This window comes from Papio anubis, chromosome 19 (genome assembly GCF_008728515.1).
Source record: "Papio anubis isolate 15944 chromosome 19, Panubis1.0, whole genome shotgun sequence".
Lineage (NCBI taxonomy): Eukaryota > Metazoa > Chordata > Mammalia > Primates > Cercopithecidae > Papio > Papio anubis.
The window spans coordinates 6,601,602-6,617,543 of record NC_044994.1 but is presented as its reverse complement, the minus strand read 5'-3'; the positions used below and the strand labels follow the sequence as shown (position 1 = coordinate 6,617,543).

At 38.7% G+C, this 15,942-nt stretch overlaps 1 protein-coding gene across 2 annotated transcripts in view; it reads left to right on the top strand.

The window, feature by feature from the left end:
* Window positions 1-292: 292 nt before the first annotated feature.
* The window catches only part of ARHGAP28 (Rho GTPase activating protein 28), a 240,190-nt gene continuing 224,540 nt past the window's right edge, over window positions 293-15,942 (top strand). For both annotated transcript variants that reach the window (XM_017951551.3, XM_017951550.3), the window contains exons 1-2: window positions 293-726; window positions 11,168-11,308. The gene's annotated coding sequence lies outside the window, so the exon portion shown is untranslated. The remainder of the gene's footprint in view (window positions 727-11,167; window positions 11,309-15,942) is intronic.

Sequence of the window (15,942 nt, the reverse complement as noted above, 5' to 3'; positions counted from 1 at the left end):
CAAATCTCTTTCAAACTATTGTTTATACACGCTTGTATAAATATGCTCTGCTCCTTAGAGCATTTGATTCTAATCTTAAAACACATTATCACTCCCTAAAAGCAGAAACAAAACAAAAATATACTCTCGGTTCTTATCAGCCCAATCTTATCAGCACTAGACAGAACCTGACTTCCGGAATCCACTCCCAGGCGAGGTTGCCCCGCCCCTGCCTGAGGATGCCCCGCCCCGGCTTCTGCGCAGCCGCACTTGCAGCCATCCGGGCAGGCGGTGGAAGGTGGGGCCGCGCTGCCTCTGGTGTGCACAGGCGGAGGCAGAGGCAGCCATTGACCACCCCTTCAGCTTGGCTAGAACTCAAAGCCTCGTGCCTGGCTGTCAGTCCCCACCTCACCACGTTGACACAGACCGTGTGGCTTTGAAGAACCTTTCCACGTAATTTTCCGTCCGGTCAGACGAGGAGAGGGAACAGCCTGAGAGAACCACGAAACTGCCAAACCCAGTGGGTCCGAATATTCCTTCAGGATTTCAAGAAAGCCGACCTTGCGGACGACCACGGGGCCAACTGCAGTATGGACTAGTCGTTCTTGTAGTTGCACAGGTGACCATGGACAAAAACAGCCCTGCTCGGCTGATTCCTAAGCCCTGATACCCGAATGAGTATGATCAGCGGATGCTGGGCCTGGATCCGGCTGTGGGAGTGTCCTGATGAGCCCTGGGCTGGCGGAGGTGAGCCCCAGGCTGGCGGTCACTCCCGGGCACCGAACTTGAAGCGCAGGGCCTCCTTACCCCTGCCAGCAGACATCCACTGCGCTTTCTCCCCCGTTTGTACCATTCCTTCCAAGAGAGTTAACAGAATCCCAGGTCCCTCTCTTAAAAACGACTGGGAATCATGTCCAGAGATGTAGGCTGGGCGGAGGCTGGAGACCCTGGGTATAAGTGAGGTTGAGGATCTGAAATGCAGACCAGGCATGAGTCAACTGAGGTTTTCAAGCAACATCAGCGTCAGTGCAGAGGTAGAGCTGTCTCCGTTTGGAGATAGGGGAGAAAATCCCAAAGTTTTAGTACAAAGGGAGCTTCCTATCCATACAGTGGAATAGCTAGATACTAGGGAAGGAGAATAGAATCTGCTGTTCATTGTCCCAGTTTTCAGAACCCTTGTGGTGACCATTTAGGACAGCGCACTGCAAACTTTGGTTTCCTGACTTCTTTATATCCTTAAAAATGACTGAGGACCCCAAAGAACTTCTGTTCATATGGGTTTTATATATCAGTATTTACTGTATTAGAAATTAAAATGGAGAAACCTGAAACTATCAATTTATTTTATTTTATTTTATTTTGAGATGGAGTTTTGTCTTGTCGCCCAGGCTGGAGTGCAATGGGGAGATCTCGGCTCACTGCAAACTCCGCCTCCCAGGTTAAAGCAATTCTCCCGCCTCCGCCTCCCAAGTACCTGGGATTACAGGCATCTGCCACCATGCCCAGCTAATTTTTTGTATTTTTAGTAGAGATGGGGTTTCACCATATTGCTCAGGCTGGTCTTGAACTCCTGACCTCAGGTGATCCACCTGCCTCAGCCTCCCAAAGTGCTGGGATTACAGGTGTGAGCCACTGCGCCCGGCCATGTTTAAAACAGTAATGAACCCCTTACGTGTGAACATTATTATGAAAAATAACTTGGTTTTCCAGAACAGAAGAGTAGCAGTAGATTACATATTTGCAAATTTCTTTAATATATTCTCTTATCTCAACATTCAGTCTGTTGGGATATCAGTCATATAGACTCTAGAAAACTTCACCATCCACCCCAGAGTGAATGAGAATGAAAAAGATAAGACATCTTGACATTATTATGTAAATAGTTTTGGCTTGGCAGACTGCCTGACAAGGTCCCAACTTTGAGAACCTCTGGATTCGGAAGTTCAGAGGAGTGAGCCAACCACCACAACATAGCAAGTCAAGGTGCTTGAATTTGGCTCCTGCCTTGTAGCACACACTGGAGGTGAGGGTTTTCTGATGAATCATTCTTTTGATAATATTTTTGTAGGAAAACTTGATGCGGTTTCATCAAGAATTATGTTTCCATGATATACATGCTCCCTAAGTCTTCTCCTGGTGTAAGAATTTAGGATGAGAGGCTAGTATTCAGTCTTTGTCTTCATAATGTTCTCATAAGGGAGGAGTCATTTATCCCACAAAAGTCACTCTTTCTTTATTCATTTTGGGGGGCATTATAAATTCAATGAAGTGAAATTCTCCTGATTTCCCTCAACCTCCTTGACTGTTCTTTTTCAGTCTTCTGTTTCACCTCTGCCTAAGTGTCCAGAGGAGAATAGAAAAGAGGAAATTCCATCCATGGTAGTTGAATGGGCTAAGCAAAGTCTCAAAGTAGTACAAATAGCCATCTTTCCTGCTGGGTAATGGTCTGCTTTCTGGGTTACAGTGAGGAAGATTGATGACTTCGCAGTGCAGGAGAACTTGCAGTGTCCTGAGCCCTCTTCTCTATGCTCTCTCCCTAGATGATTTTATCCAATTCCATGGCTGTCAGTGTGTTTATCCTCAAAACACATTATCTACCACCACTGCTTCCAAATTGAGTTCTGGGCTGAAATTTTAACTGTCTACATGATGTCTCTACTTTTATATCCTGGAAACAATTCAAATTTAACAAAGCCAAAACTGAACTCACTATCTTTCTCCTTAGTGTAGATACTCAAATGTGTTTCTTCTTCATTTTTCCTGTGTTAGAGATTTGCATCACAGTTTTCTAAGTTGCTCAGACTATAATTCTGGAAGTCATTCTTGAGATCACCTCATCTTGACCTCTTATACTCCAGTCTGTAATCTAGCTCTGTTTATTTTAATTGCAAATTATATCTCTACTACATTCGCTTTTTTCATTACCTCAGTCCAACTTTACCATCATCCTGTGCCTGGACTACCACCAGCATCCTTCCTAACTATTCTCCTCACATCCATATACACCATGTCCCCCCTCCAATCTGTCTCCAACAAATTTTTTTAAATCAGAGAAACAAATACATCACTCTCCTTTCTGTAGTTTTTCCTTGGCCTATCAATGTTCTTAGGATAAAGATCAAAGTTCTTACCATAGATCAAAGATACTGGCCCCTGTCTACTTCTCCAGCCTCTTCTTTTGCCTCTCTCCCCATCACTCTCTGTGAAACCACCCACAGGGGGTTTCATTCATCCAGTGACCAATATTTATGTATTGAACATGCACATTGTGCCAGGCACTGAGGATACATACAGTGAGTGGTGAACAAGGCCAAGGATCCTATTCTTACGGAAGTTATATTCTAGAGTTGGGAATTAGGTGACAAGCAACGATATCCATAAATGTCTAAGATAATTTCGTATGGTTAAAGTGCTATGAAGAAAATAAACAATGTGATAGAAAGCAGTGGTAGGCTATTTTAAATTGGGTGGTCAGAGAGGACCACGCTATGAAGCTGAGATCAGAGTGACAGGAAGGAGCCAGGTCAGCCTTGTTAATATATGGGAACAGAGCATTCCAGGGTATTGGTGACAACAAAGATTAAAAACTCCGAGGCAGATCTTGATTCATGAAATAGACCAGTGGGGCTTGTCTTAGTATTAGTTTTCTATTGCTGCTGTAATACATTACCACATAATTTATGGCTTAAAACAACACAGATTTACTGTCTTTCATTTCTGGGTCAGAAGTCTGAAATGGTCTCACTGGGCTAAAACCAAGGTGTTCCTTTCTGGAGACTTTAGGGGAGAATCTGTTTCCTTGTCCTTTCTGGTTTCCAGAGGCTGTCCCCACTCATTGGCTCATGGCCCTCTATCTCTGTGTTCAAAGCAAGCAGCGTGGGTTCATGCTCACGCCACATCACTTTGATGGCCTTGCTTCTATCATCATGTCTTCTCTGACTCTGACTCTTCTGCCTCCCTATTCAATTTTCAGAACCCTTCTAATTACGTTGGACTGCCAAGATAGTCCAGGCTAATCCCCCCATTTTAAGGTCAGTGATTAGTAACCTTGATTTCATCTGCAACCTCAATTCTTCTTAGCTATGTAAGATAACATATTCACAATTTCCAGGAATTAGGATATGGAAATTTTGGTGGGGGAGGGGGAAAAGAGGCATTATTCTGCCTACCACAGGTAGAAAAGTATGAAAGGAGATGATGTCAAAGAGGTGAGCTTGGACCAAGTTATGAAAGGCTTGTAGGCAACATTAAGGAGTTTGAATTTTATTTCATCTAAAAGGAAAAGCCGTTGAAGGGTTTTAAGCAGGGCAGTTAAGTGACCTGAATTGCATTTTAAAAGGAACGTTCTGTTTTCCATATGGAATTGGATTTAAGAGGAAAAAAGTGGCAACAGGGAGACTAGTTAGAAAATGTGTGAACTTCTATGAGCTTGATTAGTTGGATTAGGGTGATAGCAATAAAGGTGGAGAGAAGGGAATGATTATAGGATATATTTTGGAGATAGAAACTTGCTAACATCTTTGTATGGATGTATAATAAAGGGAAGGGAAAAATGAAGGATAAGTCCTTCATTTATTGAAATGGAGAACCTGGAAGATGACCAAATTTGAAGTGATAGAAATCAATTTTTTTCTCACAGTAACTGTGAAAGGCACCTTTGGTATTCAAATGGAGATGTCAATATGGCAATTATATGCATGAGTCTGCGTCTCAGAATTGGTTAGGTCTTTTGCTATTTTATTTCTTCTGTAGTTCATTGTTTACATATGATACTTGGCAGTCATTCATGAAATAATATAAAGTTCTATCAGGAGCAGCTTGAACAGCTATTAAACATTTTGTCCTGAAAAACAATTCAGAATGATGCTAGAACAACTGGACATCCACATGCAAAAAAGTGAATGTAGACCTTACACACATCACAAAAGTTAATTGAAAATTGTTCACAGACCTAAATGTAAAACACAAAACTGTAAAACTCCTAGAAGATAACATAAGAGAAAATCTAGATGACCTCATGTTCTGCAATGACTTTTTACATCCAACACCAAAGTCTCAATTCCTGAAAGAAGGAATTAATCAGCTGTACTTTTCTAAAATTAAAAATTCTGGGCCTGGTGCAATGGCTCACACCTGTAATCCCAGCACTTTGGGAGGCTGTGGCGGGAGGATCATTTGAGGTCAGGAGTTCAAGACCAGCCTGGTCAACATGGTAAAACCCCACCTCTACTAAAAATACAAAAATTAACCAGGTGCGATGGTGAGCACATGCAGTCCCAGCTACTCAGGAGGCCAAGGCAGGAGAATCGCTTTAACCCAGGAGGCAGAAGTTGTAGTGAGCCAAGATTGCATCACTGCACTCCAGCCTAGGTGACAGAGTGAGACTCTGTCTCAGAATAGAATAGAATAGAATAGAACAGAACAGAACAGAACACAATACAATACAATACAATACAATACAATACAATACAATACAACACAACACAATACCATGCAATACAATAATTTCTGCTTCATGAAAGACACTGTCAGAATAAAGACAAGCCACAGACAAGAAGAAAATATTTGCAAAAGACATAGCTGATAAAGGACTGTTATCAAAATCCAAAATATATGAAGAACTTTTAAAACTCAGTAATGAGAAAATGATCAGATTGAAAAATGGGCCAAATACCTTAACAGACACCTTGCCAAAAAAGATATACAGATGACAAATAAACGTATGAAAAGATGTTCCACATATGCTATCAGGGAGACGCAAATTAAAACAAGGTGCCCCTACGTACCTATTAGAATGGGAAAAATTCACATCACCAAATGCTGATGAGGATGTGGAGCAAGAGAACTTGCATTCATTGTTGATGGCAATGCAAAGTGATATAGCCACTGTGGAAGACAGTTTGGCAGTTTCTTACAAAACTAAACATACTATAACTATATGTTGCAGCACCCAGGCTCCTTGGTGTTTATCCAGAAGAGTTGAAAACTTATGTCTATGCAAAACCCCACACATGGATGTTTATAGCAGCTTTATTAATAATTGCCAAAACTTGGAAGCAACTGAGATGTCCTTAAGTAATGAAATGGACATCCTATGGTACATCCAGATGATGGAATATTATTACTGATAAAAAGAACTCTCAAGCCATGAAAAGATATGTAGGAAACTTAAATCCATATTATTATATGAAAGAAGTCAATCTGAAAAGGTTATGTACTATAGAATTCCAACTATAGGACATTCTCAGAAAGGCAAAACAGTAAAAAAAAAAAAAATCAGTGTTTGCCAGGGGATAGGGAGGATTTTTAGGGCAGCAAAACTACTCTGTTTGGTACTGTAATGGTGGATACATGTTATTAAACATTTGTCCAGACCCAATGAATATACAATAGGAAGAATGAACCCTAAATGTAAACTGTGGCTTCTGGGGGATAATGATGTGTCAATGTAAATTCATCAGTTGTAACAAATGTACTCCTGTGGTGGGGGATGCTGGTAACTAGGACGGCTATGCAGGTATAAGGGCAGGACATACACAGGATGCCTCTGTATCTTCCTCTCAATTTTGCTATGAACCTAAAACTGCTCTTAAGAATGAAGTCTTAAGAAAACAAACAAATGGTTCCCAACAAAATTCCCAATGAAATATTTTTGCAACGAATTTTCAGGTTAAAAGTTTCCTAAGTCAGTTCAGTTTGACACTACCATGCTACATGCTGTTTTCAAAGGCTAGCATTCCCAAAGGCAAAGAAATAGCTGTTCTGAAGGTGCAGACTACATTATTTGTGTTTCCTGTTATTTATTGGTTGGGTGACATTGGGAGACCACTTAATCTCTGTGGGCCTCAGTGTCCTTATTGAAAAATGGGGGTCATTACACTTATTTTGCCCACCAAACAGGATTGTTAGAGTCAAGTGAAATAAAATATGTGAGAGCATTTTGAAAATTCCAAAGCACTATGAAAATTAACACTATTATTGTCGTTATGATTCCATCTTAGTACAACTCCTATTACCTTGATGGAAAGATGAAAATACCCTCATTTGCTTTCCTGCCTTTTAAACTTGGTATCCTCTTAAGGGTACTTACAGTAAGAGTAGAAGGCATTAAATCTTATCACTTGTTCAGAAGCCAACCTCTCTAATGTTTTTATTTGGATTCCGTTTGTACCAAAATGCATTATCTGTTCCCATTGTTCATTTTCCTCTCATGGGAAGAAAACAAGTCGTTTGTGGACTTGGAATCCCTAGACATAAAATGTGTCCTTCTTTTGATTCAGAAATAGAAAATCTAAAAAACATGAAACTTGAGGTGTTTCTTTAAGATGCTGTGGGATTTGAGGTGAAGAATTTGAGTATAACCAATATTTTATCTAACAAAAGGCTGTAAATGTAAAAATGCCTTTGTGCTACAAGTAAACTTTCTAATTTATCTACATAATACACAGTAAATATACAAAGACTTTCATAAAGCTACACAGAAGAATCCATTTCATTACTTTACAGCTATCCATTTGTAAATGCATATGTACATTAATACCATACTTAGTGTAGTTATTAGAGTACAGCGTACAGAGATAGAACAATCTTGGTACAACTTTGCCATCTTCAACTGTGTAATGAGTGTGCAAGTTCTGGTCCTAATTTTCTTATAGAATGTTGTGAGATGTAAATAAGATGAAAAAAATAACTTAGGTCATAGTAAATTGTCAGTAAAGTTTATTGTTATCATTATGTCTATATTATATATTTTATTTATAATTATTTATTTAGTACTAATATAATTATATTGGTCATGTGATTTAATTGATTGACATATCAGTGTGTTGTATTTTAGTGTTAATTAGTAATGTTTATATATTATTATATGTTTTTAGTATATTTCTGCTATGGGTTGAATATGTCCCCCCTGCCCACCACCACCACCACCAAATGTATATGTTGAAATCCTAAGGCTCAGTACCTCAGAATGTGATCTTATTTGGAGATATGGTCCTTACAGAGGCCATCAAGTGGCAATTAGGTCATTAGGACAGACCTAATCCGCCAGGACTGGTGTGTTTATGAAAGAGAAAAAGTTGAAGAATGACATGCACACAGGGAGAATGTCATGTGAAGATCAAGGCAGGGATTAGGACCATGCTTCTACAAACCGAGGTATAGCAAAGACTGTCAGCAAACTACCAGAAGTTAGGTAAGAGGCATGAACAGCCTGCAAAAGCTCCCAACCCTGCTAACACCTTGATCTCGGGCTTCTCTTCTCCAGATGAGACAATAAATTTCTATCATCTAAGCCACTCAGTTTGTAGTACTTTGTTATGGAAAGTACCACATGTCCTAGAAAATTAATGTACTTCCTCACTGGAAAATAGGCAAGAGTGGCCAGATAGATTTTACGGCACAACAACATAGGCAAGGATGCCAAGAGCATTCTTTGGTACTTTCTTTTACTGTCCACTACTGAAATCCTACTTTGTCCCACCAGGTCTGGTCCAAAATCCATTCCCACAACAAAACTTTCCCAGTCTTCTGGTCAGAAGCACTTGCTTCCTCTTTTGTGCTCACAACATAGAGAGACAAGCATATTTTCCTTGCTCATTATTTCCCCCTGCAATCCATTTTGCCATTGAAGGCAGATTAATCTTGCTTAAAAATTACCCTTATATATTAGATAATTTTTCACCCTGTCCCCCACCCATTCAATTCTAAGCATCTTGAGATGCAAAAAATTTCTTGCTTATTTGTGGTATGTCTATTCCATCCCCCACCAGCAAGTACAGTGTAGTGCTCGCATGGAACATATAGAAGATGCTCAGCGAATGTTAGAGAAATTGAACTGGTTTTCATATCAGTATTTCCTCATCTTCACTGTACTAAAAGAGAACGTTTCAGAGAAGGAGGAATTAAAATTAGTTGGATGACCAGAGCTAAGTACCCAAGAAATGATTTTTGGTTGAGGTTTGTAAAAGGAGAACTTGTGGCCAAAAAAGCAGCAACCTGGGAATACTAGGGAGTCTCGAGCACAGAGCCAAACACACTAATTGTATGCAGTTGAGGTAGGAAAGGGATTGGATTTATAGCCTCGAGCGCAATTCAAGGCCAGATTGGGAATCTTAGCTACCATAGAGGGAAAGAAGGTAAGGTTACAATGCCGAAAAAGATTAAGGCTGGAGGATGGTTGTGTGTAGGGGAGGAGAAGAGGGGAATGATAAAAGGGGGAAGCAAAGAGTTGCTTTTAGTCTAGCTAGTGGTCAGGCAAGAGGAACTGGGACTACAGCAGGAGTGAATTTGGGGCCAGGGTAGAAGTAGATCAGTTGACAGCAATTTTCCAAACTAGAAGTTAGAACATGTGGATAAATGCAAATGAATGTATCTGAATAATAATAGAGACTATTTTAAACTAGAAGGGTTGAAGAAAATATAAGATATGTGGTTGCTATCATTGTAGAAATTATTGTTGGGGTAGGCCTGAGGTGATGGTCTTTTCTTTCTCCTATTTTCTATCATCTTTTCCCCTTGTCTAGCTTGAATATTGAACTGAAATACATTTTTAATAGGTTTTGTCTTAAGAGCAGGTGATTTTATATTTCTCTTTCTTAAAAAGTCAAATCATTGGTTTTCTGTAGTCTTCAATGGATTTTTTCCCACTTAAAGTTTCCACCTTTGCTCTAAGATTCTCTCCATAAGACCATTTAAATTTCCTTTTATTATTTCCCAAGATAAAGATAACTACTTTGCTTGGGAACACCCTATATCTGTCATAACGGCCTAAGAAATTTTACTCACTTCTTCTGTTGTTCTTATAATGTCTAAATGAACAGGACTCTTGAAGACTTTTTTTTGCATTGGATACATCCATCTAGCACAAGAATAGTCCTATGGCTAATCCCTGAAATTTAAATGAACTTTAGTATATTTTTATTTTTTAGGCATCGTTAGTCTTTAGGAGTAGGAAAGTTAATTGATAGTAGGAAGAGTGTGGGTGAGCTACAAAGAGGTACAAGATACTGTCCCTGTCACTGAACCATTTTGTCAAACTAATTGTAAAGCAGGCTAACATAAGTGTGAATTATATAGCAATATAACTTGTCTGTAACATAATCTGTCTTCAAACGTGCAGACTATGGTCATTTCACACTTTGCAAAATTTCCACTATGGCATACTAACTGGCTTTCACATGTGTTTTCTATGGGCATGTACTGGAAGTGTGGCCTGTGTTTCCCCTATGTACTTCTAAAAGTCTGGGAGTAGTACTTCTTCTGTCCTCCAGGAACCAGTTTGCATGTTGTATTGACATAGTCTTAGGTTGATAGATATTTTTTAAATACAACATTTGACTCTAGAGAGAAAGGGAGCCTGTGTTGTGATCTGTAGTATAGTTGAAGTGTCAGAGTTTAATAGAGAGGCAGCAGAGTATAGTAGTTAAGTATATGAACTTTGGTTAAGCCCAAATCTGAGTTCAAATCCCACTCTGCCACTTACTAGCTATGTGACTTTGGACAAATTATTTCATAGTTTTTTGCCTCAATTTCTTCTGTAGTGAAATTATTGCAATGGTAGCTACCTTACAGGTTTATGAGATTAAGGTAATTAATATTTATAAAGTACTGGGAACAATGCCTAGTTCATAGTAGGTATAAAATAAGTGTTAAGTAAAAGTCTTCTCATAATTAGCAACAAAAATACTTTTGATGGAATTTCAGTTGTATATTTCTTTGGATAAGTATTAAATGACTAAATTATAATTTGAGTCCTTATACAGAAACCTCTAAATCTTGTTTGGAGGCCTGATTGATTGCAGATTATGAAAATAACTAAACCTGTTAGTCTGAAAAGCCCTTAACATTCCCTGCGCCAGGCCCTTGTTGCCTGAGACGTTTCTGAGTAAAACTGGGGAAACTGAATGAAGGACAGTAGAATGAGAGCATTTCATTTCTGCTTTTGTGACTCAGTGTGAATGGAGGCACCACATTGAACTTCCCCTGAAGTCAGGTGCTGCTGTTGGTGTGTGGGCATTTGTGGTAGGGGAGTGGGTACAAGAAAAACAACTATTTCTGAAAAATAGCAGACAATACAATACAGTACTACACGTTCAGTTATAAGGAAATGAATCAACAGGTTTGGGAAGCAAACTATGAATGCTTGTTTTGATATTAAACTGCTGCTTCTAATCTGGTATAATTTCAGCAAAATTCCCCTATTCTGCTGAATTTAATGGAGCAGAGGAGCTGAGTGTTTGGGAATATGAGGCACCCGAAGCCATGATAACCACAAAGGCTGAAGACTGCACCGGCTACCCACATCAGTCAAATAGCACTGATTCCACAGGTAGGCTTTCAACTGCCTATGTAAATTCACTTCAGGTTACTTTCCTTAGCAAAGCTCAACTTAGTATACTCATTGTATGCTACGAGTTTGTATACTATGAACATATTCTCTGTTCTTACAATGGTGAGCCTCCTAAGAACACAATAATACACAGTTGGTCTCAGCTTTGATGTTTTGCCTCACTTATACTGCAACCTGATAAGTGCTTTCTTCTCCACAGCATTATAAGAAAATAAGTATTATTTTGGGACTACCAAGATTAGTAACTGGCTTTATAAAAAGCTGTTTGGTACCTTTCTGAGTTCTTGACATTTCTATTTCCAAATTAAAAATATAATTACATTTTGTGTGCCATCTTAGTTTCACAAACAATTCTGATTCTGTAATTTAAAATGTACTCTAAAAATATCTGAATCTGAGAGAACGATTTGCTATGTAGTGGCACCAGTGAAAAGATTCATTTGCTAAATCCCAAGCATAAGATGGCTTCCAAAAAGCATTTGAAAATCATTCCCAGTTATAATTCTTAATATTTAATCAATATTGTATAATTTTATAACAGCAAGTGTCTTTTAGCTTTTATTATTTAAAATCTCAAAGGCTAGGCATAGTGGCTCAAGCCTGTAATCCCAGCACTTTGGGAGGCCAAGGCAGGTGGATTGCTTGAGGTCAGCAGTTTGAGACCAACCTGGCCAACATGGTGAAACCCCGTCTCTACTAAAAATATAAAAATTAGCCGGGTGTGATGGTGGGTGCCTGTAATCCCAGCTACTTGGGAGGCTGAGACAGGAAATTGCTTGAACCCAGGAGGGAGAGGTTGCAGTGAGCCGAGATTGCCCCACTGTACTGCAGCCTGGGCAACAGAGTGGGACTCAGTCTCAAAATAAATAAATAAATTAAAATCTCAAAGATATACTAAGTAGAGGAAATAGTATGATGAAGAACTTCATTTACCTTTCAACAATGATCAACTCATAGCTATTTTTGTTTTCTCTACTATTTACCTATATCCCCTCCACCTCCATATTATTTTAGTGCAAATCCCAGATACTATATCATTTGATCTATAAATATTTCTATATGTATTGCTGAGATAGACACTACTTTTTTAAATTGTTATCCCAATACCATCATTATACTCCAACTTAACAGTCATTCCTTATACAGTAGTCTCCCCTTATCCTTCAGGGGATATGTTCCATGACCCCCCAATGGATGCTTAAAACTTAGGATAGTATCAAACCCTATATATATTATGTTTTTTCTTATACATAACATAGCTATGATAAAGTTTAATTTAAAAATTATGTACAGTAAGATTAACAATAATAACTAATAAAATAGAACAATTATGATGATATACTGTAATATAAGTTAGATGATTGTGGTTTCTCTCTCTTTTCTCAAAAAAATGCTACACCAGGCAGTGTGGGAGGCCTAGGCGAGTGGATCACTTGAGGTCAGGATCACTTGAGGTTGAGACCAGCGTGGCCAATGTGGTGAAATCTCATCTCAACTACAAATACAAAAATTAGCTGGGTGTGGTGGTGTGTGCCTGTAGTCCTAGCTGCTAGGGAGGCTGAGACAGGAGAATCACTTGAACCTGGGCGGCAGAGGTTGCAGTGAGCTGAGATCATGCCACGGCACTCCAGCCTGGGTGACAGAGTGACACTCCATCTCAGAACAAAACAAAACAAAAAAACCAGCAGGTCTTTGTTCTGAAGCATTTTCCTTTGTCTGGGTACCACTGATCACATCCCCATTGTGTCATTTATCATGTTCTTCTGTCCATTGCATTGGGAGTAAAATCTAGATTGAGCTGATTTAGGTTAGGATTTATGTTTTTTTTTTTTTTACAAGAACACTTCATAGGTGGTGATATGATTTAGCTATGTCCCCACCCAAATCTCATCTTGAATTATAGTTCCCATAATTCCCATGTGTCATGGGAGGGACATGGTGTGAGGTAATTGAATCATGGGGGTGGTTATCCCATGCTGCTGTTCTCATGATAGTGATGAGTTCTCATGAGATTTGATGGTTTTATAAAGGGCTTTTCTGGCTTTTCTCAGCACTTCTCTCTCCTGCTGCCATGTGGAGAAGCATGTGTTTGCTTCCTCTTCCACCATGATTGTCAGTTTCCTGGGGTCTCCTCAGCCTTGTGGAACCATGAGTCAATTAAACCTCTTTCCTTTGTAAATTACCCAGTCTCAAGGAGTTCTTTATAGCAGCATGAGAACAGACTAATACAGGTGGTATTATTTATCTTTAACAGGAAATACATAATGTCTAGTTTCTCTCTTTTGGGATGTTAGTAGCCACTGATGATTATTATCTTAGATTCATTGTTTCATAAGATTCATTGTTTCATTAGAAGCTGTAAAGAGGTAAAAATTTAATTCTGTTAATTCCTTCTTCAATTATTAGTTGGAATACTTCTATAAGAAAAGATTGCCTTATCAATTATTTTCTTATGTTGAGGTACAATTTTTATTATATAAGCAGGATAAATATTAAATTATTTTCCTTCATTTACCACTGTTCACAATAAAAAACTTTTTTAAAATAATTCATTGATTTAAAGAAATTCGATGTGCTTCAGTGCATTACGGTCACTAACTTTATTGATATAATAGTTTCATCTTTGACAAGTGGGGGATTATTCAGATTTGCTTCTGAGTTTACCTTTTGATAAAATTTAGTAGTTATTGTGAGCTGCTAGTGTAATAACATGGCTATCAACAATATGATTACTAAAATGGGGCAGGTGTGGTGGCTTATGCCTGTAATCCCAGCATTTTGGGAGGCCACAGTGGGCGGATCACCTGAGGTCAGGAGTTTGAGACCAGCCTGGCCAACATGATGAAACCCTGTCACTACTAAAAATACAAAAATTAGTCAATCATGATGGCACATGCCTGTAGTCTCAGCTACTAGGGAGGCTGAGGCAGGAGAATCACTTGAACTGGGAAGGTGAAGGTTGCAGTGAGCCGAGATCATGCCATATACTCCAGCCTGGGTGCAACAGAGTGAGACTCTGTCTCAAAAAAAAAAAAAAAAGAAAAGATTACTAAAATGAATATGTTTTTGTTTTATTAGTATGCCCCACTAGGAATGTATAATAAAATCACTATGTTGTGGAGTCACATAGAATAGTTCCCCAAGGAGAGTTATGCCTTCAAGTGAATACAGAGTTAGGTTGTTTTACTGTACATCAAATTCCTAGGGACTATTTTTAAATTTTTTATAATTATGTAAAAACATGTACATACACCAAATAAGGTATATTCAGAGATCTCAAACTTCTATTTCTGTACTTTCCATCTATTTTCTCTTATATACATAACTAAATTTTAAAATGGTTTTTCTTCCATTAAAAAATCAGCTTTAGTGATATAAAATTTACAAACAGTAAAACTAACCAGTTTTATGGGTATGACTTGATGAGTTTTGAAAAATGTGACATCACTACATGTTACACCATATGTAAACACCATTATGCCCATGATAGAATATTTTCTTCATCCTAAAAAGTTACCTTGTGTCTTTTTGCAGCTATTCTTCTTCTGACCCTGGTCCATGGAAACTACTGTTGTGGTTTCTTATAGTTTGCCTTTCCGGGATTTACATGAATATATTCATAGAGTATGTAGTATTTTATGTCTGGCTTCTTTCACTTAGCACAATCAGGTAGTGTAAATCCTTCAAACTCTTTCTTTTTCAAAACATTTTGGCTAGTCTAGGTCCTTAGCATTTCTATATAAATTGTAAAATCATCATGTCTGTTTCTACAAAAAAAAAGCTTACTTGAATTTTTAAAAAATTATTATTATACTTTAAGTTTATGGTACATGTGCACAATGTGCAGGTTTGTTACATATGTGTACGTGTGCCATGTTGCTGTGCTGCACCCATTAACTCGTCATTTACATTAGGTATATCAACTAATGCTATACTTCCCCCCTCCCCCCACCCCACAACAGGCCCCGGTGTGTGATGTCCCCCACCCTGTGTCGAAGTGTTCTCATGTTCAATTCCCACCTATGAGTGAGAACATGCGGTGTTTGGTTTTCTGTCTTTGTGATAGTTTGCTCAGAATGATGGTTTCCAGCTTCATCCATGTCCCTACAAAGGACGTGAACTCAACCTTTTTTATGGCTGCATAGTATTCCATGTTTTATATGTGCCACATTCTCTTAATCCAGTCTATCATTGATGGACATTGGCATTGGGTCCAAGTCTTTGCTGTTGTGAATAGTGCTGCAATAAACATACGTGTACATGTGTCTTTATAGCAGCATGATTTATAATCCTTTGGGTATATGCCCAGTAATGGGATGGCTGGGTCAAATGGTACTTCTAGTTCTAGATCCTTGAGGAATCGCCACACTGTCTTCCACAACAGTTGAACTAGTTTACAGTCCCACCAACAGTGTAAAAGCATTCCTATTTCTCCACATCCTCTCCAGCACTTGTTGTTTCCTGACTTTTTAATGATCGCCATTCTAACTGGTGTGAGATGGTATCTCATTGCGGTTTTGATTTGCATTTCTCTGATGGCCAGTGATGATGAGCATTTTTTTCATGGGTCTGTTGGCTGCATAAATGTCTTCTTTTGAGAAGTGTCTGTTCAT